The following is a 27,551-nucleotide window of genomic DNA, read 5'->3' on the forward strand; positions in this document are numbered from 1 at the left end:
TTTCTCACTTTTACCCTTCTGATTCTCTCAGATTGCTCACCTCAAAAAGATTTGCAACTACTTAGTTCAGGAGCACGTCCTGCTTCAGACTGAGTGCTTGGTCTTTGGGCCTCACTAGTGTTAGAGATGTGGGGTTTTGTCATCCTGTGCAAACACAGTTAAACTGGATGAACATAGCAGACTTTCAAAAACCGCACTTCACACATGGTTTTTGCAAATTTGTTCAGGTGGTCAAATTATCTCGGAACAATCCACAGCTCTCACCTCCATCAGAAGGTACATGCCTCCTTCCCACAATGTGACCGAGCCAATGCCTAGGATGGGACATGATTATTCATTCAATCCCTTCTGTTAGTGCAGGGCTGGGAAGATATGTCATCAGAGATTTCCTCAGCATGTACTGACAGGGAAAGAAGGAGGTAGGAAGAAGAACAGAACAGAACAGAATAGAACAGAAGAGTTGAGTTGGAAGGGGCCTACAACGATCATCGAGTCCAACTGCCTGACCACTTCAGGGCTGACCAAAAGTTAAAGCATGGCATTAAGGGCGTCATCCAAATGCCTCTTAAACACTGACAGGCATGGGGCATTGACCACCTCTCTAGGAAGTCTGTTCCAGGGTTTGACCACCCTCTTGGTAAAGAAATGTTTCCTTACATCAAGTCTGAACCTCCCCTGATGGACGCAGCTTTGAGCCATTCCCACGTGTCCTGGCAGTAGGTACCAGGGAGAAGAGACCACCACCTCCCTCTCCACGTCCCCTCCTCAGGAAGCTGTAGAGAGCAGTGAGGTCACCCCTCAGCCTCCTTTTCTCCAAACTAGACATCCCAGTGTCCTCAGTCGCTCTTCATAGGACATGCCTTCCAGCCCCTTCCCCAACTTTGTTGCCCTCCTTGGGACACATTCAAGTACCTTAACATCTTTTATAAATTATGGGGCCCAGAACCACACACAATACTCAAGGTGAGGCTGCACCAATGCTAAATACAGTGGGATAATCACCTCTTTTGACTGGCTGGTTATGCTGTGTTTAATGCACTCCAGGATGTGCTTTGCCCTCTTGGCACACTGCTGACTCCTATTGAGCCTGCTGTCAACCAGCACCCCCAGACCCCTTTTTGCAGGGCTGCTGTCCAGCCACTCCTCTCCCAATTTAGATTTGTGTCTAGTGTTACTCCATCCCAGACGCAGAATCCAACATTTGGTCTTGTTCAGTTTCATACCATTGATGATTGTCCAATGCTCCAATCTATCCAGATCCCTCTGCAAGGCCTCTTGTCCCTTGGGAGAGTCAACAGCACCTCCCAATTTAGTATCATCAGCAGACTTCCTAACCATGCACTCAACTCCTGCATCCAGATCATTGGTAAAAACATTGAACAGAACTGGCTCTAGAATTGAGTCCTGAGGACACCACTGGTGACTCATCACCAGCCAGACGTAGCCCCATTCACTACAACCCTTTGAGCCCTGCTGTTCAGCCAATTCTTCACCGAGTGCACCATCTACCTGCTTACCTCACAGTTGGACAACTTCTCCAGGAGGATGCTGTGAGGATTCTTGTTGAATCCAAGCTAGAAACAACTTAATTCCAGATTACTTAATCTATTCAAATCATTAAAGGAGTAGGTTCTATGTATCCTTGAAACAAAAGCTGCCTAAGTCAGTACTGAAGACAATTTACAATTTCAGGAGGACATCTTAATGATTTCTCTCATGTCTATCTCCTAGATTAAACATAGATCTTTGTAGAATTTCAAAAATATTAGCGTAATATCTCAGAATCCTATATTAGAAAATCTAAAGAAAAAATAACTCTTGACAATATTTTCTTTTGGAGCTCTCACAGAAACATATATTTAAATTATTGTATGAGTATTGTTGTAAAAGAAATCTTGTCGAATACTTAAGTAATGTCTGACATGAATTGTTTCATGCAATTTTTTTCAGAAGATTAAATTTTACCACACAGAATATAAATTAGTTCAAGCAGCAGATCTGGCACATATTTGATATATGTGACTGTATCCTTGCCAGTATTAACACCTCCTCCAAACAAAAGACACATGCTTTGAAATAGCTTATTCTGACAATCTTTTAAATAACCAGCTGTGTTTGAAACAAGCAAATGAAATACACCATGTTTAGAGATTCAAGAGGCATTCATGCAGTGGTCATTCATGTGTGTAATGGTAATGACTGCCAGCTTGTAGGAGTTAAGCAAATAAGAACTGGTGACATAAAAGATTAGTCAGACTCCATCTATTTTTACATGAGGGAAAATAAGATGTAGGAAAAGGTTCTGACTGGCAGCTCAAATAGTATTCAGACAAAGAATGCAAACTGTTACGACAAGGATTTTCCCCAGACACTGTTAAAATGGTAGCAATTATAACATGAATAAGAAGAGAAAGGCAGAGCAGAAGTAGCCCCAGGATGTTCAGACAGTCTTACTAGGCAAATCCATTTGTCCAGCTTCTTCACATTTTACTCATAAACTTCAAGATACCTACCCTCAAGTATCACATCTTCCCCAGATTTCCTCCTCCTTCTCCAGTTCCTGAAAATTCTTTGACATTACACTACTTTCTTTTTTCTTTTTTTTTTCTTTTCATTTTCCTTTTTTGGCCTAAGGGCTGTCTTTAGCACAGGTGTTCCCTATAAAAACAACTGCCTCCTACAATTCTTGAGAAACTTGTAGTCAATTCCCCAGCAATAGCTTCATATGTTTTGTTTAACAGAAGGTGCTATCTTGTCACTTTTATAGCAGGGAAAATTGACTTTAAGATGAAGCTGAAAATCACAACTGAGAAGCTACTGCTTCTTGAAGGGATTATGTGAATATATGGTGGCTTTGACTTTCCAACTCCTTAGCATGATCACTAAGTTACTGGGAAACTATCTTCACTAGTTATTTGTCTAGTTCTGGCTTATGACTACTCAGTGACACATGGATTTGCCTGGAACTTGGCAGCAATGGGCACTTCCTGAGTCCACTTAACTGCTTCACAAAAGCAGATTAATCCAATAAACGCTTGTTTCTAAAATCACTGTTTGATTCCAGTACCCTGCATCCTCCTCCCTCTTGAGACAAATAACTTATAATAAATGATTTGATGATCATGTGTGAGCCTTGTAAAACTGTCAGACAAAATTTGCAAATCCTTTAATTAGGTCAAAAAAAGGAACACCGAGGTGGATCTGGTTTCTCAAGAAGTATCTTCTGTTCAACAGGATTATAATGTTAACATTCTTCTTAGAAGGCAGCTAAACTAGTCCCTGTGTGTTCTTTTCATAGACACTGGAGAAGAAAGGTGTTTTTAAAGTTTGGTGAATCCAGCACCTCTTAAACATCTAGTTTATGATATAAAGTGTTTACCCCTAGATCCCACTGACTATATTGCCTTTACCTCTACTGAATATAACAACAGGTAACAGGCTCAGATGTGAATGTCTAGTCTGCAAAGATGAACTGAGTTCTCAGTGTCTCACTGCATTCTTCAAAGGCTTCTCTATGCTACTGTACCATCCAAAGCAGTTAGAAGTCATCAACCTGAGGTTACACCAGTCAAAAAAAATTATCTCATTAACTAATACTAATTAACCAGTTAACTAGTATTAACTAAGTAATACTTTACTTGTAAGAAAAGGCAAAATAGAGGACTAGTAAAGTGTCGGTTCCCAAATAAGCTTCTCATACCATTATTCTCAGGCACAAAAGTGAATTGCAATGCTCCAGCCAGTCTTTCTCATTTATATTTGATGCTGGTAACTAGTGGGTTCCCAAACACAAATATAAATCCTTTGTTGCATTCTTTTCATGCTTGAATGTAAACTCACGTAGGACAGAAGCTCATATGAAACAATATTAAAACTGTATTTTTAAAATGTAATACTTTTAATAGCAAAAACTATTACAATGCATTATTTTCAAGGCACAGCTTCAAAAAGGAAATTCGTAAACTATTGCAAATATTCACTTGAACACTAAAATAACAGATACTAAAACAAACCTAATGTTCTCATACCCTGGACATTCAGTGTCTTTCCAAGAAAGTGTGCATGCATAGGAAAAGCAATATGAACAGCATCAGAAAAATCACATCTATACATTTAAAACATATTCCAAAAGTAATCTGTGTCCACTTTACTACTCTAGACACTCTCATCACAGTCAGTATTCAAAATCCAAACCCAACGAGTAGGCATGAAACTCCTCTCATTCATCTCACCATGCAAGCCTACGCTGTTAGATCCATCCTTAGGCAGAAGAACTAATTTCATAAAGATCTCTTAAAATTGCACATGCCATCTCAGGTGCATGGTTCTTAACAGAAGAGCATATGAAGAGGAAAAAGAGGTTGTAGAAGATGAACCTAAATACTTCACAAATGCACAGTGCCTTTGATGCCAATTATTTCATATTAAATCAGTAGCATTATAGAAAGTCTCGGAGTGCTACTGTCACTAAAATAGAGATACAGCAATGTAGAGAACTGGATTCTAGATTAGAAATTGCTTCACTTGGCCCAAGAAGCCAGATTCAACTTTATGCATCTAACTGAAACTCCAGTTTAGAGGCAGGGTTGTCCTTATCTCCTGCTATATTACAATGGCAGGCAGAGTTGCTGTTGCATATGCAGATATCCTCTGGTGACAATACAACTAGTGCAGTAAGTACAGTTGTAATAAATCCAGTCCTTGGTTATTTCCAATTCCTATAGAATATGTAAGTTATAGTCCTGTAGCACAACAAGTTGATAAGGAACAGCACTGACACACACACACACCCTGCTGACTGTGACATGTTAATCACAAGCCCAAACTACTGTGTTTGGCAGTCTAATTTCTTTTTTATTAGTAATCTAATCTAATCACCTTAGAAAATTCAGCTATAAGGATACATCTCTGTGAAACTTCTATTTTACTATATTAATTATGACTGAAGACATACTCAATTTGAGATCTTGGAAAATTAATAAATATTGTAATAATCCAATGCATTCTGCTTTCCTTCCATCCATATACCTTTCCTCACAGATGATCTAATCATAACTTTGTTGGTAACAAAGTTACTCTTACTTCCAGGTCAGTACGATTAGTAAATGCAGTTATAAACATTTGATTGGGGTTGTTATTTGAAGGGAGTTCTACATCAGAGGGCTGTAGGTTTGTTAGAATACTGTCTGAAGCTACTGCAAAGGCCATCTAAAGGAGGAGCGGGGGACGGGGGGGGCAGGAGGGAAGGAGGGAATGAAGGAGAGAAGGTAGTGGAAGTCTTGGGAAAAATCTGCTGTGTCCCCAGAAGCTATCAATGTGCTTTCAGACATGTGGCATTTTCATTCCTTTTGCTCAGAATGAGGCTTCTCTCTACCTGATAGATCTGGGATGATCAGTCACATAGGTTTCTAGGGCACATCAATCTGCATTAATGAGAATAAAGTATGAAACTTGTCTCCCAAATCTTTGGCTAGAATCTTCTTTGTAAGACTATCTTAGCTCTACTCATCACTCAGATCCTACAAATGGACCCAAAAAATCTTCTTCAAGAAAATAGTCTAGAAGAACTGTAACATCTCTGTGATGTATTTAAGATTTAGCAAAATAGTACATTTTTTTTAAGACCTTTGGCAAATGTACTGCCAGGGTACTTATCTATACAGGCAAAAAACATTTGCATCTCTGAATGTTTTTACCCAGCACTTCTGGTAATCAGGTCTTGAGTTTAAAAAGAACTTAGAAAAATGCATAGCACCTTTTTAAAATATGTTTTGGGGTCATTTTGTGTCTTACTCTCCTGGAAGTAGGTATATCAGTTAAAAGATCTGTATTTTATAAAGATCTTTGTGAGTATGGAGGAGAAAAAAAAAAACCACCAGACTTGCCTAGATGAATTCTTACAGGTCATTTATAAATGAAAAATTCAACGTGAAGTATTCTCATTTTATTTAATGACAATATTGAACGTAAACCCTAATATGTCCCTCTTCCTCGATCATCAAGCTGAAACAAATATTCAGTATACTGAAGCCAACAAAATCTTACGGTATGTGAAGATGTATATTGAAACTATTTAGTTTACAAAGAGATTTGTTACTCTTCACATGCTATGAATTTCATAGTTAGGTGCTAGAAGAATGATCAAGACCAGAGACTTGGATCCAGCAGGGGCTTGCCCCCCTGCCTCCTTACATAAATGTACCGGGATTGGAGACGGGTTCATGCTTCAGTAAATGAAGAAGGAGCTGCTTGCCAGTCTCTGTGTAGATGACATAACTTTAGAAAGGAGCCACAACAGTGAAACACAAGGTGTGCAGGCAGCACAACTCTCAGGAAGAAAAGGACAGCAGCAGCAGTGAGCAGACTGTCTGGAGACAGGAGATTTGGAACAGGTTGCAAAATGCTTTCAGCACAAACCCAGTGTATACAGCTGGCAGTATTGTATTCCATAGCTAAGTTATACTCATTACACTTAAAGTGGAAATGAATGAACTGCCAACATACAAAGTTGTCTGGGATCTCATATCAGGTCAGATGAACTTCAGTCAGAACCTGAAGGACTGCATAAGCTGCACTACAAGTGCTGCTTGATAAATAATGACATCAATTTTTAATGTTAATTGTAATTCATTATTAATTGACAGCAACCATAATCACTGGTTAATTAGCAACATCAAAAGACTATTTCAGACTATGAAGATCAGTGTTCAATTTGCACTTCAACCTCGGAGTTAAGTTTTCTGACTTGTCAGTGCTTGACTTCACCTACCACAGCAGCTCCTATTCTATTAAGCAGAGTATAGATCAGACACAGAGCAAAGAAAAAAAGAGACATATTTTGCGAACCTGAGCTGCTTCTTCCGTTTGTACCTCTTTCTCCACCTGTAAGATTAGGAACATACTTACTAGCAGGCTATAAAATTTTCACAAATTCTTATGGATTCTTTGGTATAACCTAAAGCCTAAGAGAAGTCCTATGATTTTTTCTTTGGAGTGAGACAGTCTCAACAGTCTATATAGTTACTGCCTTTTGTCATCAGAATGAGCTGATGTCAAAATCCATACTCACTAACACAATTTCCATTAATGTGTGCTTTCTTGATTACAAAAGAACTGAGAACTCTAGAATTTTTTTTTATAAGACCAGATTAAATGAGCATAGGATTCGTGACAATGAGAACCACTTGTATTTCTCATTAAAGGTAATTTAACTGTCAAGGAAATAGCTTCTAGTTAAAAAATTAAGGTTTAGCAGAGCTTAATATATACATGTCCAAGAAACTCAAAATGCAACAGATCTGGAAAATTAATTCTGTAAGTGTATCACTGAAATGGATCACAAGGACAACAGACACAGTGCAGATGTGTGCATTAGGAAAAAATTGGTATATAACTGAAAATAAGTAGTCCATATTTTGCAAGAGGAGGAAAATATTTGTCAAATTTCAGTATTAATTTTGTAAAGTCCATACTTCATCTGGTCAATTAATTAGCTAAATGATGAACACTTAGATAATCAATATGTATTTAGTCCAGTGACCTGGGTGACAATAAAACTTCATAACTTGCACATTGTTTACTGCCCAAGACTGCGAAATAGTATTTCTAAAAGACAAAAGAGCACAAAAAAATTGAAATGGTTAATCACAAACAAAAAGAAGACATATATAAGCTTTCCCATTCATAGACATCTAAATATAGAAACCTCTCATTCATCTACAACCCTGTACAATTTCCAGGTGTGATGCAGTAGGAAAAGTTGCATCACCCAGCTCACTCAGTGAACCCATATTTAAAACAACTTTTTGCTTCTTAGAGCTGTAAACATTTGACAACATTGACAAAAAATTTAAATGCACTCAAAGCACACACTTCATTAGAATGAAATCCACTGCGCCATATAGCTACTTGCTCAAACTCTGTGTGATTACTTTAAGACAGACATCAGCAGTGGATTTCTCTTTCTGGCAAGCAATTCAGAAGTAATTAATTCCTTTGTTGGCTTAAGGATTCCTCCATTGGCTTAAGAAATATCAGGTTTCCATTTTTATAATGATGGAATATTAATTCTCCAGTACAATATATTAGAATTGTCTAAAGTTAGCAGCCAATACAGCAAACTCATAGTGTTTGAAAAGGATACCTCAAAATGAGAAATTAGTTCAGAGACAGAGTGCTGTGAAGCACCTATACCTTAAATTTGTTCTGATATTTTACAGTAAAAATACTAATGCTATACTTTGTGCTCTCTGCAGAGAATTTTATACTCTAAAAATATCAAGGGATCATTAATACCCCTTATTTAAATGTTATATTTATGTTGTATTTGCATAACATAAAAACATGGCATAGAACAACAACAAAACAAGAGTACAAACTGGCTTAACTTTAGGCAGGCTAACTATGCTTTCATCTAAGTGAGGCTTCTGTAAGACTGCATTTGTCTGCACTTACGGTTCTGGAAAGTGTCTTAGAGGAAGAACAAATACATCCCTGTTGATTGGAACACAGAAGACATGTCCGTATTAACTGCATGCAATAGTGGAAAAATGAGTAGCATTACAGTAAAATAAATCATGATGTCCTAAGGGACACCATACCTACTATATCAATAAGTGAAAAGTAACTTTGAATTTATAAAGGTCTAGTCTAAATTTTCAGTAAAGTTCTTTTCATTAGACACTGATCTGAATTACTGATTTTTACTTACTTAGCAAAAGTTGCTGTTATTTTTGATTTTCATTTAATCTCAGTATGCAAAATTAATCAAAATGGCTTACATAAAAATTCTTGTTCTTTCTCCAACATAACTCATTGTAGCTTCTAAAACTTGGTGAATGTCATCAGTAGTTCAAATCAAAATAAGCCTATTACACCTAATATAATTTAGTACTATTTCAGTCAGACATATTTGCAAGAAATACAAATCCAGAACCAATATGACAGCAGAACTTTCTACAAAACTTCAAACTCACAGTATGTCTTTAAGCTTAAAATAAAAAAAATAATAAAAAAAAGAAAACTAATTTTTGCTTGAAGACAAGATTTGGTAGTGGGCAGTACTTGGCACAAGAAAGCAACAGTTGCATACAAGCTTAGTGTACCTTTATTCCTCTATCTCATGTCCTAAGAGCCTGATCAACTCTAGAAGGCTTAAAAAAAAAATCTACCTCTGCTGTGAAAAGTCAAAAGGTAGATGAACTGAATCAGAAAATAACTGACCTTTTTTCTCAAATACATAAGACAAATCCTGTTCTGTGGCATCTTTGCAAAAATTATTTAAAATGTGCTGAGGAATCAGCCAGTCAACTTTCTTCTCCTTTACATAAAAGCTGTGTGCTACAATCATTCCTACAGTTAAGTCATCTCTAACTGTTGAGCAGACTGGAGCATTACAGAGCCCTGAGATTCACTGACAGTCTAAAGGGGCATAATATTGTCTTGAAATCATGTCTTCCACTGAGGCTGGAGATTTGGAAGTAATATTACCACCTATGGAAAGCAGAATATCTCCCCATCACCTCCTTAGCTTCCTTTAAATCAGGCTTCTATTGTCTTTGAGGGAGGGAAGAAGGGGCAGGAGGGAAAACAAGGCAATTCCCACCCTCTATCATAATTCTTTGTCAACTAGGAATAGCGATACGGAAAGGACAGGCAAGACTTTCTGGCTTTCTGAACATTCAAAAAACATCCTTTTTTTATATTGGAAAGGATGCAACAGCACCCTGGAATACTGGATATTCAACCAGCAGATACAAAACTGCACCAGCCCGCTCTCTCAGGGTTGTAGTACCCACCAGAGCTCAACTCGCAGGCATGCAGACTCTAGTTTCCATAGAATTTCCATCTGCACAGCTGGTTTATTCAGTTCATGCTCAGGTATATATTTTGTTTTACTGAAAGATTTTGGCTATGCCAATCTAGTTTACATGGATATATGGTTGCAGTGCCTCACTTAACCTCACAACTCTTGGTTTGCAGTGATACAAACAGAAATTGCTCATGTAAACTGGACTTATTCATGTCTTCTTATCTTTCATCTTCAGTGCTCCTATCTGATCAATTAATATTATTAATTAGTGGCATTTTCTCCAGCCACTAGATACCTCTGTGTACTTTGAGTCCAGGCAGGTAAACAAAGATGACAAAGTTGCAACTCAGACTGTGTGGAGATGTTAATCTGCTCTGTAATAATGGCAGTTTCCTTAGCAGCCACCTGTGGTACTGAAGGTTGTTGAACCTTGGGTGTTGAAGGTTGTTGATGAGCTCCCTATATAAACTTGTTATGTTAGTTTATATTAATTATTAGTAAATATTAAAAAACACTATCTTAATGTTACTTTATTTCATATGAAGCAACACATCTCTGCTCCCAAATGTGCCATATTAAAGATTATTTCTTCTTCAGTTTGAGTGTATTTTGAGACTAACTCAAATGGAAAACACTGCATGCATCCTGACAGATTTGAACTCACTGTTAAAACAGCAAGGAATTTTTTTTTTAAGTCGGCAATTCTATTTTGCTGTAGTTTTCATTAGTCATCAAAGATTAACCTGAAGGATCTGGAGGTCCAGTTAGACAAAATACCCACCATTTTATTATCTATCCAATTTTTTTCCTATCAACAAAAACTGGACTGGAGATCTGAACAGCACAGTCAATCTCAGAATAGTTTCAGTATTCTTATCTCACCCTACAAAATTTAGATATTATAGAAATGGTAAAAATGAGAAACAGCTAATTGTTTTTGTGTTTTGAAGGTGCTGCCTGGAGTTGACTAGCTTTGCTTCAAAGATTAGTCAAAACCCAGATGTTTAGAAGTTGAGTTTAGACCAACTGAAACGTGAAATAGCACACATCTCACTAGCTGTAAGCAAGAAATACTCTAGAAGATACGTACTAAAGTAGAAAGTACAAACTATCACTATGAGTCCTTAGAATAAAAGCAGGTACTATTTTTAAGACTGATAGTGTTATTTATGAGTGAGGGTGGCTTCGGAAACGGATGTGACCTCTTATTTTGTCTTTGGAATCTGCTGTTCTGTCTACAATGAGAAGCCAAAGGGGTAGAGGGCACTCCACCCGTCATCTGGATGGTCTGGTATTTTTGCTACCTTCTGACTGCAGACAGTGAGAAAAGCCTTGCTTTCATACAAAAAGCAGGAATCTGGGCTGAGAGAGACTTGTGCTCTGCTCTAGTAGGCTGCTCTACTTGATCTGTCAAACCAATGCATGTGGGTCATGGACTACATAAGCCTGAAAGACCACTGCAACACTGGGGACTGTACTATTTATTCCTTCTGTGGGTCTTAGCTTGTTAAGTTATTTATAGTCCTTCTGAGTATTCTCAATGTCTTGAATGTGATCATAACACTTAACAGCTCTGCCTTAGGACACTGACTGATTAAATGCACTTCCCAAATGCCCAGCTGGCTAAAATTTGGTCTCTGTTTAACATACCACCTCACTTGCTGCATTCTAGATAGGTGCTTTGTTGGGTATTTGGGTAAAAATTAAAACTTCCGATCAGGCTAGAAGAGATAATGCTATCATCAGCTCTACAAAAATATGAATCATTTAAGTTACGTCTTACCTGAAAGGAACACCTTCCTTCCTTCCCTTCCCCATATGGAAAAGCAATTGAATTAGAGCAGCTTAAAGAAAGAAACAAGAAACATTAAAAAAATTCTCCAGAGCCATTCAAGGAGAAAATACCTATCATGTAATTCCTAGAAAGTTTTTTGAGGGGTAGGGGGGAAGGTTAATATTACTTTCTAAGGTTAGTAAAGTACAATCCCAATAGCGCTACAGTTTATATTTATTTGTCCTGTAAGGTCACTGCTTTCTATTTTGTACATCTTTTCATATAATGTACCCTTCAAAATATCTGCAAGTTAATTCATCTACGTCCTACTTAAATGTTTAACTACTTTGTTACCCACACTGGAAAAGAAAAAACCTTAATAACAACCTAAACAAACTATTAAAAAAAACCCACAATGTGTTTAGAAAAACAAAAATTCTTAGAGACAAAATATTCATTTTTTTTTAAGTTGGCTATTAGTAATAGATTTAATTAATCTCTTATTAATGTTTACATTTAAACTGCCTTAACTACTTTCACAAAATAACAGTGAACCTGCCTGTTCATTATCTTGAAGAGTGTGGACAGAATGCTGGTGATGTCATTCATCTTCTAAACTCTAATACTATTTTTATGTACCTCTCAAATACACCTTCATTTATGAGATGTCTTTAAGTCAGCTAATTGCAGCTGTACATTGATGTCAGACTTTATAAATACTTGTCTCAGAAACAGTGAAATGCAACAGAGTTATAAACAACTTGTGCTAAAGAGAAGTGTTTTTCTAGCATCTTAAATTTACTGAATGTTTTTTTCTGTACATCCCACCTCTGCATGCCAGCAGATGAGAATTCGGTTTTACAGCTCTCACCCTGCACAGAGACCATTCAATAGTGCAAAAAATGCACTATAATTCCAGCAGTGTCATGGTTACACTTTTGATGCACCGCATGTGTAAGAGTCTGGTGTTAGACTGTCCTTACTTGTCTTTACACTTTTGCAAAGGGATCCAAACTTCTTGCAAATATATAAGAAACTTTCCTAGTAGACTTAAAGTTAATAATAATTTGTAAATCTAGTATGATATTGAACATGATCACACAGAGTAGGAAAAATTACAAATACCAGAAATAAAAATAAAGTATTAGAATAAAAGAAAAAGAAACACCACTTTTCGGGGGAAAAAAATAAAAAACCCATAAACTTTTTATTTTGACTGTTCAGCAATTTCCATAGCAAAAAACATTGTGGCTAGAGAGAAATAGCTAAAATTGCAAAAAAGAGTTAATAATCACAAAATAATGTCATCTGTATTTTCAAAAAGAAATGTAAGTTAGTAGTAGACAACACAAAATGCCCAAATTTAGGAAGTGGTTGCTCAACTTTGCATGTTCTTCATACACTACATCATCTGCATCCTTAGCCACTTCATACAGCCTGCAGGATATTTACTGAGAAAATTCATATTTATATATTGTGAAATACTATTTTTGTTATCAAATAACCAGACAAAAAGCATGTCATAAAAAAAGAACAGACACAAGGACTGTCTGCACAGTCTATCCCTATGCTGACTAATACACAAAATACGTGACCAAAACAAAAAACACTCATATTATTTCCCTCTTCTGCCTTTATTCACAAAATCCCCTGTCCGTGACCTTCTGGTACATTGGCATGTCACCAAGAACTTTGCATGTCATTCTGTCACTCCGTCATGCTCACATATCACAATATCAGAACCGAATGTTCTTCAAGGTTTGCTGAATTTGTTCATTTACCATAACCCTTTTTCTTTACCACTAGATATTGATCTTGCCTGGTCACTAGATCTTGCATTTCTGGCTCCCTGTTAATACAAGCCTATTTGAATCTTACTCAACTTGTATGCAAAGATATGCTTCTGTAGGAAAAAAAAAGGGGGGTCCAAAAACTGGATGTGGTATTCCAGATGTGGTCTAATGAATGGTGAGTTAAGAGGAATAATCACTTCCCTTGATCTATGGAGGATGTTGATGTTGATAAAATGCAGGAAGTTGTTTGTCTTCATTGCTGCCAAAATGCATGGCTGAGTTGGTTTGGCCTACTGTCCACCAGGTTCTTTCCAGCAGAGCTGCTACCTAGCCAGTCAGTTATTAGCAGCACAGAGTTTCATAGTTTCCATTTTCATACTTGCATGCACACATAGACATACATAGTGCCTGCCAGAAAACTGCCCAAAGAGTCTCTTGGTCAAAAAAAAAAAAAGAACTGTATTTTATGGCCCTGATTTAGGATACTTTTAAAGTAATTACTTAAGAGAAATTTTTTTTTTAAATTATTACTGTACTATAATTTAATGACTATATCACAAATCATATCTGGTGTTTCTTGTCAAATTAAGCCTATAAAACAGAAAGGAAAAAAGCATTTTTATAAGAAAGACCACTTGTAGGAAGAGAACATTCCAACATTACATCCAAGGATGATAACTACCAGAGAAGGCTAATATGTATTTTACTGAGAACTAAAATGGGCCAGACACAGATACAATGGATATGATGGCAGGCCAAGTGCAGTCCCATTGACATCAGTCTGATCAGACTGTACCTGAAGGTTGCATGTCAACATTTATAAAACTTTTAAGCAAGTCACTCCTTCTGGTTTCCCAAAATGCAAAACCATTTGTTTTTCAGACTTTTTTGCAGAAATTGTCTTTTTGTTTGTGTTTTCCTTAATTGAGCAGTTTGGGGCAAGATCAGAAATGTCCAAGTGCAAGGTCCTGCACCTGGGTCAGGGCAACCCCCATTATCAATACAGGCTGGGGGATGAAGGGATAGAGACCAGCCCTGCAGAGAAAGAATAGGGCGTAATGGTGGATGAAAAGCTGGGCATGAGCTAGCAATGTGGGCTCCCAGCCCAGAAAGCCAACCGTATCCTGGGCTGCATCAAAAGAAGCATGACCAGCAGGTCGAGGGAGGTGATTCTCCCCCTCTACTCTGCTCTGGTGAGACCCCATCTGGAGTACTGCATCCAGCTGTGGAGTCCTCAGTATAGGAAAGACATGGACCTGTTGGAGCGGGTCCAGAGGAGGGTCACAAAAACGATCAGAGGGCTGGAACACCTCTCCTATGAAGAAAGACTGAGAGAGCTGGGGTTGTTCAGCCTGGAGAAGAGAAGGCTGCGGGGAGACCTTATGGCGGCCTTTCAGTACTTAAAGGGTGCTTATAAGAAAGATGGGGACAAACATTTTAGTAGGGTCTGTTGCAATAGGACAAGGGGTAATGGTTTTAAACTAAAAGAGGGTAGATTCAGACTAGATATAAGGAAGAAATTTTTTACGATGAGGGTGCTGAAACCCATGAACAGGTTGCCCAGAGAGGTGGTAGATGCCCCATCCCTGGAAACATTCAAGGTCAGGCTGGATGGGGCTTTGAGCAACCTGATCTAGTTGAAGATGTCCCTGCTCATAGCAGGTGAGGTTGGACTAGATGACCTTTAAAGGTCCCTTCTAACCCAAACTATTCTATGATTCTATGATTCTATGAATGTTGAGGACTTTGCTCTGTTTTTTACATATAGAAATGAATTTTACATATAGAAGGGAATAAAGAAATTAATGTTTGTTTATTTTGATTGAGGCATTTTCTTTTCCTCCTTCCAACTGCAGAGACACATGCTCTAAGGGAAGTTTATAAAATCATTTTAACCAAAATCTGGCAGATGTTCTGTGTGAGTGAAAACGCAACAGGGTGTAGTCGTCATCTACTGAATGCAGATTATAGGAAATCATCTCCCAAGGTGGGATAGGACTAGAACTCTGAATGTTATAACAAAGAGAAAATTGCGCTGTACAGTCCTTCCGGAGATATCGGCACTGATGCTGGCAAACAGGGAGAGAAGCTGACAAAAGTCTTCCCCCAAGTAGTATAAATTTACAGAAGGTTGAATTATTTTTGGAGAGTTCCCAAACACATTGCTTAGGCATATTGTGACTTGTCAAATGCATACCTTGTTTCTTCTCTATCTTCCCATGGTGTTCTACACAGCAGATGACTGCACTGGAAGAAATTAGAGTTCATTAAATAATGCTTGTTGGTCTGTTTGATTGGGGAAATCACATTGAGAATTACAATTAGGAACAGTATTCTGTCCCTAAAAATGAATGACTCAAGAACTCAGTCTCTCATTAGGATAAATATTAATACCTCTGCAATTAGCAGCAAATTGCCCAGATTTAAGTTGTGATCTGAGTTTAGAGATTGGCCATTGCTTCTCCAGTTAATATTTACACACCTTTATTTCCCTATTAAGGTTTTAAATTCTGTCCTTTCCTAGTTATAAATATAGTATTTTGTGTATAGTACTGTGGATTTTGAAATGGGATTCTGGCTTTTCTACTGCTTTACAGGATTTTTGGAAAGAGACACTCTATAGTACATAAAATGTTTGAAAGAAAAAGACCTTCATAATAAATGTAAAAAAAGAAATTAAAAGTGCAATAAAAATTATTTTCCCAGGAAAATTAGGCAGTACTCATCTTTATTTCCCAAAAGGCCAATTCTTTGTTTGGATGCAAAATCAGACATGTGCAGAAATTACAAACTGGATTTGAAATATTCAGAATAGATACTTTTACCTAAAACACATTTGAAGTTTGTAATTAAATATGAATCCTATTTATCTAAGAGAGAAAGGAAAAAAGCAATGGTTGACATTTGTCTACTAAATGGTTAACGTTTATCTATTATTAGATGGGTTTTGCATTTATCATACGAGATCAAAACAGGAGACTCTTTTGTCTAGTTTCATGGTATGTAAAGTGGTTAATACCTGAGGAAGATTAAGAAGGGGAAAAAACAGAACATGACAAAAAATTCTTAGTGTACCTGATCAGCAGTGCAGTTATTTTATAGATCTTGTTCTGAATAAATGGGGCATGTCACATCTAATTTACAGAACCAATTTTGGCTGGAAATTATTTTCTTCCTATGTAAACTGTCACTGACTCTATAAGGAGTGAAAGTATCATCAGTATCAGTAGTATTTCATCTTATTTTTTTCTAACTTAATCTACATGAGTTCTATGTCAGTTAGACTTTTCAGACTTTTTTGTGTTCTGCAGGTTTTCATTTTAGAAGAGTAGAGAGGCAAATTCCTGGATTTTTGTAGAAAATGAACTAAAAAAGAAACTAGAAATTCTCATATGAAATGATCACAGCCTGCCTGACTTCTAGTTTATTTCAAAGAATAAATGATCATATTTAAGCACACAAACTACATTAAAAAAGACAGATAATTATCTGTTAAACACTTAGCAAATTAATTAATAGTGCTAGATGAAGGATTAGCATCTTGAAGATAAAGGGTTTAATATGCCAATTACAAAAGACACAACAAAAATAGAAATGCAAAAAGGGCAAGGAAGAGATTCAGAACTAACTAATATTACAGAAAATCTTCCCAATTTCATTATAGTTGGTCTTTAAGAGATACTTCCAAATAAATGCTCTCAAAACTTTCAGTTATTTCCAGTTCTATAAGACATTTAAATACAAATGATAAAATTATGCAAAGAAATGAGTGTTTGTATTCATACGGAACTTCTTTGACATGCATGCCTGACAGTTTATTTTCTTAATTTAAAATAAGGAAATATGAAGTGCAAAAGGAAAATCAGTTCTGTCTGTACAAAACTCACAATATGCACTTAGCTATGATGCATGTGCAACAGTTGCTGATGCCTTGAAGCATGAAGTAAAATGCATCAGCTGTAAAATGTCATTTGCACTTTCTTCTTTCAATAAATAAATGACACATTTGTTCCATAGCTTGAACTATTTTTTTTTCAGAATGGTAAGAAGAAAGCATGTTGAGAAAGTGGTCTTTATGGTTGAAATAAAGAGGTCTAGTTTTAAAGCTTATCTAATAAAAGCAGGTTTGGAATAGTAAGTAATTGACAAGGAGTAATTATCTTTGTTAATATAAAAAAAAGCTAACATATAAAAAATAAAAAGATGAGATATAAAGTTAATCCATGACTTAAAGGCACATAAAAATAGGCACATCAGTTTGTGACACGTTAAATTTGTAGAAATATAAAGCCTTACATAGTAAACATTTTCCCATGAGCCTTATAGGATTATGTATTGCTTACATTGAAAATGAGGAAATGGATGCACTCAAGTTGGCAAACTAGTCTAGAAATTTTTTAAATACCTCTTCCAAAGACTATTGAGTTCTTTAAAATCAGCTTAGTCTTGTCCTTTATTTTCTGGGATAGTGACTGAGATTTCAAAATCAGGCAATGCAAAAACAATAATGTAACAAAATATAATGTCTTTTTCCTCAGTTTCTCAATATTTTGCCAATTTATCACAATTTCATTGAAAATATTTAAATATATTTAAATGCTTTTTAAAAAATAAGCAAGAATATAAATCATAAGCTGATCAAAATAGGAATGCATAGTGGAAATGCATAATTTACTTTCTATTGGAGTAAAAAAAAATTAATTATTTCATACCTTCTGTTTCACAACAAAATCAGTACACTTTGTTTTGGTTTTATTATTATTATTCATGCAGATATTCATATGCCTACACTTATTTGTTTTCAGATATCTTGTCATTAAGTCATTATCTCATCACTTAAATGACTTGAGAATTGAACTTAAAAAAAAATTCAATATACATTTCTTTAAATCAGATTTATATTGAAAATAAAAAATAGAAATGTAAAAAAAGGCTGGTTTTCAACTATTTCTTAGTCACTTTACAGTTTCTAACCCTTGAACCAATGCACATTCAATTTCAATGCAATTTTGTTTTACATGCTTTACTTTTTTTTCAGAGAAAAAGGTGACTATCCTATTTCTGATATCTTTTTCTTTAACAAAACAATTAATCCATACTCAAGAAGAAATCAAGCAGCCAAATTAAATTCAGTAAAAGTGAAATGCAGAATAGTTTGTACTTGCTGGGGATACAAGAATACTGAAAACTAGAAGTGTGGATTCTAGCTATAGTCAAGGTCTTTGTTTTCAAACAACAACTGCCCATCCAGAATGTTATATACACTATTCTTCTCAACAGAAAGTTCTGGATTTTTTTCCCATGTATGTTCATGTTACTTGCTACTATGTACAAACACTTTCTCTAGAAAGCTAATATGTAAGCACATATTTACCTTTGATTATAGATGGAAAATTTTCTGGAACAGACACAAAGTTATGCTAGCAGTTTGTAAAACTCAGCATTATTCCATACATTGTTCTATCAGGAGAAACAAATGGGCACATTATACTAAAAATACTATATACAAGGTAAGATTAACTCCTTATCAATAATGAAAATTTTGGGAAAAGGTAATTTTTTTTAGAAGAGATTAGTATGATTTCTTTCGGGCACAGTTACAATTTAGTTTAATATCTGTAAATCTGTTTTTCCAGTCTCCAGAGTGACATCTTAGAACACAATAATTTATTATGTTTTATTGCAGTTAGCTATGACAAAAATCTCTCTTCCTCCAGCTTTTATTTGAATCTTTACCCGTTTGTTATACAGGATGGGAAATTTATTAAAAAAAAAAGGGACAACTCATGGTAAACACTTGGTTAGAGATTCCGCACAGGATTGTTGTTTTCATCACATTTACACAGCTGAATTTACTCCATGCTTTTTGTTTCTGTAAGCCCGTAGAAGTCTGGAAGTCCATTGAAAGTGCCCTTTGTTTAAACTAGTATATTTAAAATTTAGTCAAGTACATCTTTGTTGACTTTGATTTCTCAGTGTAACTGCTTTGGAATTTTTAGGATCAAGTTCACTTTTATATGGACAACGAATCAGTTCCTGTGTTTTGAGATGAGTAGACTATTGACATGGATGATGCAGTACTTGATAAACAAGATAAAATGCATTATTAGGGAAATAAGAGGCCACATGGGATTTTTCTGATATAAGAAAGATACGTAAAGAAAAAATTAATGTTGAATTTGTCATCTAAACTCTTTTTCTGAGAATTCTGAGCAATTACCATGTAACTTTAAGAGTTTCTCTACATTTCAAAGTTTTAAGAGAGATATTTTTATAGCTTGTTTTTGTTTTGCCTTGGGAGGAAGGATGAAGAAACAATGCTCAAAGGTGGGTTTTTATCTCTCCCTGGTAATCAAACATATAATTCATGGCTGTGTGATAATGACAAATCTTCAGACTAGAAAAAGAACAACTATTATGTTCTTCAACCAGGTCATCTTTAGTATTTTCGGTAACAGGGTACTACCCGAATATTGTCATAGTTGTTCCAGTATCATATAAAATTAGATTTACAACACCAGTTTTTGAGTAAGTCCTTAAGTGAATTTTTAAAAATTTCTTTTCTTTAACTAAGGGGTATGAATTAGCCTCAATAATGAGATATTTGTTTTCCCTTGTGATATAATCCATATAAGTAGGCATAAAAGATGTCTGTTCTTTTGGCAGGATGGACCCATAGCTAAAAGGTATAATGACTACAGGAACCTGACAACCCCCTCCCCCCCGCAAAAAAAAACCAACAGAGGCAGCCTCAAAAAAATGCTTTTACGCTTACTTTCAAGAACATGAGAGCAGTATTCAGAAACCCAGACTTGGATTTTCAAGAACGCACTTGGACTTTCAAGACCCCAGGAAAGACCAGATTGTCAGAGAACTTCCACTTCACTTCCAATGTTTTTGTATGCACCTTGCAGAAAAGAAATTCACCAAATGCTGGCCTTTTGCAGGGAGCAGAATAAGCATATGTTCCCTTCAAGATTTAAAACAACTGCCTTTTAGAGGAATTTGTTCATTAAAATATAGCAATATTAGTCACAAGAAAAATGCAAAACACCGAAGATATCATAGAACTAGCAGAAGGATAAGGATCATAAAAATGAAAATCAGGAAAAAAAGATGATAATGTAATTCATTCATAGTTGCTCTTGCTTCTTAAAGATATCCTCCATATGATGATGCAGAATTGCAGTACAAATCACTTGTTGCAATGCAAACTATTGCTTATATTCTGGTATAAATAGGACCATGTGATTTTTATCCCTCCTTTCAATTTTATATTCTCAAACTGTATTTCCATGTGAGTAGGAGATATAAAAACCAATATTTATTTTTATGTTTGTATATTATTATTATTATCTTCAGAACTGATTTATGCTAACACCTTTCTTTAGGTTTTGCTAAGCTTCTACTGAAACAAATTAAATGCAGTGAAAAGACTCATAGCAGAATGAGCTATCCTTGAAGGAATGCCATTTCAAATTTATGTATCCCTGATAATTACATCCATTTAAAATAAATTGACATCTGCTTTTTATTGTTTATATAAGCCTGATAACAACTTTCGGCAATTAAAAAATAAGAGTAAGCATAGGCTTCAGTTAACTCATAAGTGTTTCTATATGAGGATTATATGTGGCTTCAGAAATTTACTGCACTCATTAAAATCACGCTTTCTGAAGTTCAAGAGGAACACAAATTGCTTTCAACACATTTTAAATTGTGATGGCCCAAACCAACGGTACAGCTTGATTTTAATAATGGTACAGTTCAAGAAAGAAGTGCAGAGGGAATATCAGCTATATAAGCCTATATTTCCTTTCCTTCATCCAAGCCCATGAATTATTAGAGCTTGGTTTCAATACTTGCTGTTAACCTGTTACTGCAGGCTCAAAGTTAGATGCATGGTTGAAGGATGTCCTTCTTGAAGACTGGAGAGCTTTGGAATGTCCCAGGGTAATCATCAATTAAGATTTCCACCAAAGTGCTCAAACACTCTTTAACTTTAAGTACTTGCATATCTGCTTAGCTGAAAGAAATAGACATAAGCATGTGTCTATTATATGCAGCATGTTAAGATGAAAATCTGATAAAATAACTAATAATAAGGTAAGTAATAAAATACTGATAATTTTAAAAATCCAGCAACTGAATCAGTATAAAAAGTACCATGATCAAGTACTTCTGATCGTGTGTTTTGCATTTTTACACTGCAGCAGCACAGAGTGTTTAATGAAATTCAATTTCAAAGAAATTAACAATCCCAAAGAAATGGACAAATACTTATAGTATAAGGAAGAGAAGATTGTCTCCATCACACAATTCACCATGTCGTCATATGTGGTTCATACTGGTTGTATGTATGTCAATGTGGCACGAGAGAGGATTCCTTCACTTTTTATACTGTTGCAAGTGAAGTACTGATAGAATTCACAGTTTTTTCAGAGGAGGTAGACTGCAGGAAAACAGCACAAAAAAAAAAAGAATAAGAAGCTACAGTAATATTAGAAAAAGATTCATTAAATTACTATTTTAGGTCTGTTTATATCATACTAGTTACCCAAGGGAACTGGAAATCATGTTACATGCCGATTTCTGCTCTCTACGTTTAGCAAGCTATTTGTTCTCCAAACAGCAGAAAATTTGGCAGTGACTTACAAAGTTTCTCATTAATATCTTTGTTTAGGATGTATGCAAGTAATATTTAATGTGGGTTTAATTACAATTTATCTCTGACTTGCAACAATAGGTAGAAAATCATCATAATATGTATCTTTCTAAATGGATACATGTAGGATTTTGTAATTGTGTTATAAGACTGTCAGCCTCTTTTTGACTGAAAGTCAGACACAGTAATAAAAACTTTACATGTTCGAGGCAAATTTAGGTGAGAATGAATTATATTTTCTGACAGCACGAGTGCATCATAACCAATGGTGTAGATAATGGCAGAAACTGAAAGACATTGAAAATGCTCAAAGCTTTTAAGACACTCACAGTTTTGCCTCATAATATGTTTGCAAAGAATTTGCAGCACTAGATCCTTTTTCAAATGTATCTCAGGATTCACCCTATGCCCTGTAATGACCTAAAAACTGCCAGCTTTTCCTTATAAGAGCTGCACTCTTTAGTAATTGGCCTTTTCTTTGTGTAGATTTTCTGTTCTTGGTGGTATAAATTATAAACATAACCTGAACTTCACTAGTCAAAAGATCACGTTTACTTGAAAATTGTGTTAGCCTACCAACTTTCTTGACCAGCTTAATGCAGCATTTTCCACCACGGTTTGAAGGATCTGTCTGTGCAATTATTCTTGTTTAGCACTGCCTCTACAGTGGAGGAAAATGAGGCACAGAGCTTTGTACCTGGGATGGGCTGGGGAGTGGAGGGTATGTTGGCAAGAACGCATCCAGCTGTCTTTCTTTTTTATGTTAAAATAATTTATGTAAAAAAACTTCTGAAAATTAGGCCAGCATGCTAGAAGAAGCAAAGGACCCAAAAATTAAGGTTAAAATTCAGAAGAAGTGGAGATGAGCTGGCAAACGACGTTAACTTTTAAGCTGCTGACTTATTTCCTAGTTGTTGGATCTTTTTTCCAAAACAACCAAAATAGAGGTAATGCTCTGTCAGTAAAAATAATATTAAAAGAAAATAACTTGACTGTCAGACCATGAACTTAAGTAGTATCAAACTTAAGAAAGTATTTTGATTTATAAGTTCATATTTATTTTTAGTATGATAAACAAATAATGAGCATGTTCAATACAAAAACTTCAGTTTATTGCTTTGCATCTTAAATTCATGCCACTCTATCAAATATACCAATCACAGTCAAAATAGCCCAGCCTAATTCTCAAAGTTCACAATTTCTGCAGCCATAGTATACTATCCCTCAAATTATCTGCCAGCTGTATACTAATACACACCTCTGAAGGACAATCCCCTGTGTTTTTCTGACAGACTGGTAGATTAAAATGATAAGCATACCTGAAATGTGTCTTTTGTTAGCAGAAGCTCCAAGACATACAGATTTTTGTGAAAAGTTACTTGGTGATTTCAGCTAATAAATATTTATCCTTTTTTATGATAAATTAGAGCATATAACTAGCTAACTATCATATTCTACTTTGGGAGGCACCAAAATAGATGCTGATGGTAGAGAACTCCTGTGCAGAAAAGGAGCTGATGTGCACATCTGTGAGATGAAAAAATGCAACAATAAAAAGTGAGATTCGTTTTACCTAAGATAATGAACCTAATCAAAGCTAGACATCTAAAGTGCGCTGGCCAAATCATGTCGTAATATGGTAAAGAAATTTTGAGATGTAAAGATGAATATTTATTTTTTGGTTCAGGGACTCCTATTTTTAAAAATTATGTCATTCTACAGCAGCAGGGTTAGTCTATGATTTTGTCATCTGATATGTAAATGCTTTGGCAGAGGATATACAATTCCATAGTCTGTTCTCCCAGGTTTGTGCCTAAAATAACCTGTTGTATAAAGACAAGAACTGAATACCCTTTTTGCTGGCTTTAGATCACAGCCGATATTAAAGCAGATGTAGCCTATAAAGAGGAAAGAAGAATTAGAGAGTAAGCAATCAAAAAATCTTTGAAGAAAATATATACATTTATAATTTATATATTTGGAACTGCTACACTGGATGCAGTTCCTCCTCTCTCTTAATCTTATTCCATCAATCCAGTGTAATAGATTCCTTACCATACTTTAAGGCATTACATAAGTGTTTCAGTTTGTTCTCAATACTCAGAGGGATGTAAGGTGAATGGAACTCCTAAGTGGGTACTATTTCTTTCAGCTGTGTATATGAACGTAAAGTCACGAAAGCCGTATATCCCTCTTTGAAAAGTTTGAAAACTAAATAACTGAACTTTTTTTCTTGCACAGCAAAACAAGTGCACAGGGCAAGACTTTGAGTAAGAATAATTCTAAAGAAAAATAAAGCATCCTTTGTTTAATGGTGGTTAATGGGAAAAATAACTGATTTACAAAAGCCAAGTGCAGAAAGAAACTGGGACTGGGAAACAGCCTGGAAGTATTCATCTCTGTCCTCTCCCTTAGCCAAACTGTTAGGGTTCTGTGTGTTAGATGTTACCATTCGCAAAAGAGGGGCCAGTGGCCAGTATTTGGGTATTGTACACCTAACCATACGAAAAGGAAACCTCAAGCTCAATGCAAAATTGATAAATGATTGAAGCAATCCCTTTAGAAGATTAAAAAGAATCCAGGTTATCCAATGCTGATATTTCTAGTGAAAGAAATGCAATACCTATAGGGAAATATATTTTGACTGTTCTGTCTGGTATCTTGCCCAGAACAATAAAGCAATTGTAGTCAGGCAATACAAACACTTATTGAAGACTCTTAAAACTGTTAGGTAGTATAGATTAGGAACCCAATCCTACATCTAACTACTGGTGGAATAGAAAGAATTTCACTGAATTCATGAGTGAAGACCAAATTAGAAAATTACCAAAAGGGCAAGTATTGTTTTATTTTAAACTCATTAATTAAGCTTAGAAAACATAAGCCATCTTTATACGTTTATTATTTTAAACCACTTTTCAAAAGCTAAGCAACAGTTGAGGTATCAAGTTTTTCTAAAATTTCTTTGAAAAGATTATCTGTAACATAAGATTATTACATATTTATACAAATCCAGGAAGCTGATTATTTTGTACAGTATGGCAAAACAAAGCTTTATGTAATAATGCTTGTTGTGATGAAACAGTTAATGAAATTCGATAGTCGTCATTATCATTTAGTCATTAAAATATATTATCTAGGAATTCATAGATAAATACGATAGCATCTGCACTAGAATGATATTTCTTAGTGCAGACAGCACTTTAACACCAAGCACCTATTTAGGAACACTCATTATATAGAATATTCCAGAATTATTTCAACATGAAATGGAAAAGAACTGAAAAGAATAGAGAAAGGTTTTACTTCAGTAAGATTTCACTGTATACATACACATTATTTAAATCCCAAATAAGTCTATAGCTAGGAAGACTAAACAGTATTCTACATTTGACAAGGTGTTTGGTGAAGAAAAGTAATTGATCTGCTTAGGTGAGAGTGGCATTTCCTGAAGCGCTTTAACTCAGTGCGCTGTATATGCACTTTCTCTACAAACATAGATATTAGGCAGGCAAAAATATAAAATGCATATTTGCATGCTTTTAAATGAACATGTGGGTGTTGTTTTGTTTTGTAATTGACTTGATTTTTAAAGTGTTGAGCCAAAACCAGTTCCCACAAAAACCAATCTTCCACAGGTATCCAGATACATATCTGGGTGCACAATACAAGACATTCCTTTTGAAAAAAATTAATCAAAGACCCCAATGACCAACTCAAACAAAATTGGTTGTTTATATGCTATATATCCAACAATTACTTGTGGAACTCAAGCAGAACACATATATATTATAGAAACACATGTATATCAATAACTCTTCAGCCTTCCAAGAAATGTGAATTGAATTGCATGGCCCTCCTTTAGTTTACTTTGGTAGTTCTCTGTTATCTCTGAATGTTTAAAAATACCAGTTTATTCAATGAGATCACATACAGTTTATCTGTATAAAACTCAAAGCTTAAATAATCAGAACTACCAACTGCAGCCATAGCCTGATTAAAAAAAAATACACAAATATTTGACCTAAACCTCATTTAGGCTTATTGAATAGCTACAGCAAACAAACAACAGACTTCTCTTTAAAACTGGCAACACTCTAAATCATTAAAAAGTCCTGGTGAAAGTCATATTATTTTACTTTTTACACATTTCTCAAAAGACTGAGATCGGTAAAAATATGCTTTTATTATAAAATGCAAGTCTTAACAACCTAAAAATTATGTTCCATGCCATTAACAATATATGATTAAAAATTCATTCCAAAAGCATTCATTACCTCAGAAAATACAGTCTCAAAAAAACCCAGTGAATTTTTTACAGCCAAGAGATGGGAAAAACACAACAGTAAAACTAGTTTGCTAAGCTTTTCTGGCTTAAAGAGAGTGAGAAAATTTACAGTCTCACTGAAAGCTCTACAGCAGTAGTAAAAACAAAAGAAAAGAAAAAGAAAAAAAAAGGAGTAATCACTCAAGCAAACGCAGATCCTCCAACACAATCTTCCTTTGACCTGTGTCCCAGTCTTAGAGCTGTCACAGGATTTCCAGACAGTTCTAAATCTCAGTCCCTAATTTTAAGAAACAAGATGATCTAGACCTACAATATGTAAAAGACTACCTGCTTCTCCAAAATTAAGACCAATTATACTCAGAACTGATGATCCCCTAACAAACTGGGTGGCAGACTAATGGGGCAACTTTTCTAGTGCAGCTTTCTAGCACAACTTCCGTTTTCTATGGTGGATAGCTGCATGAATCTAAGAAAGTGAAAGAACAAACCCACCCAGTGTGTCTTTCAAGTCTCAGAGGGAAGGTGTAGGTATTTTGAGTTACACACATCTTAAAAAACTAAACATGTAAAATGTTAGTGACAAGTTCAAAACTGACTTATTTTAAGAATCAGTTTTCAGAGCACAACTGCATTCAAAGGAGAAGGAGTTAATAAATTTTATTCATGGGCTGTTCCATGTGCTCTTTTGTACTACAGGCAGCAGTTACTGCTGTTGGTGTGGCCATACCGTCCCTTGCTATTCATGCTGGTGAAATTCATTCCAGCACACAGGCTCCCCACAAGGACACATACACTATGTAAGACTTTAGTTTGTGGTTTAGAAGGACAAGAGAGAGCCTTTGTGGGCCCCATGCAAGATGATGAATTTCATCCTGGATGGTAAACACATTTTTGAACAGAAAACATCTGCATTTTATACTGAGCTAGTGACAGGGTTTCTGCTAACTGCTTGGAAATGCATAACTGGCATTGGCAGGCAAAATATGGAAGCCATAATGAAAACTGGGTATATTTGCAAAAGATAGAAATAATTCCAAACACAAGTGATAGCTGTTCCACATTATCAGCATCTAGCATCGATTAATAGTTATGCCCCCAAACCTACAGATGTTTAAATTATCCTCAAGCTAACAGAAAGCTTCTCTGTATGAACAGTATATCCATCAAGGAGGAAAAAGATCCACAGTAAGTCTGTACAGATCATAGGATTTTTTTACTAA

At 35.5% G+C, this 27,551-nt stretch overlaps 1 long non-coding RNA gene across 1 annotated transcript in view; it reads right to left on the reverse strand.

Moving 5' to 3' along the window:
* The window catches only part of LOC142406669 (uncharacterized), a 120,624-nt gene that overhangs the window by 53,281 nt on the left and 39,792 nt on the right, over positions 1-27,551 (reverse strand). Inside the window, exon 2 of the long non-coding RNA XR_012774653.1 lies at positions 11,588-11,655. This is a non-coding gene — a long non-coding RNA (uncharacterized LOC142406669). The remainder of the gene's footprint in view (positions 1-11,587; positions 11,656-27,551) is intronic.

Source organism: Mycteria americana, chromosome 2 (genome assembly GCF_035582795.1).
Source record: "Mycteria americana isolate JAX WOST 10 ecotype Jacksonville Zoo and Gardens chromosome 2, USCA_MyAme_1.0, whole genome shotgun sequence".
NCBI lineage: Eukaryota > Metazoa > Chordata > Aves > Ciconiiformes > Ciconiidae > Mycteria > Mycteria americana.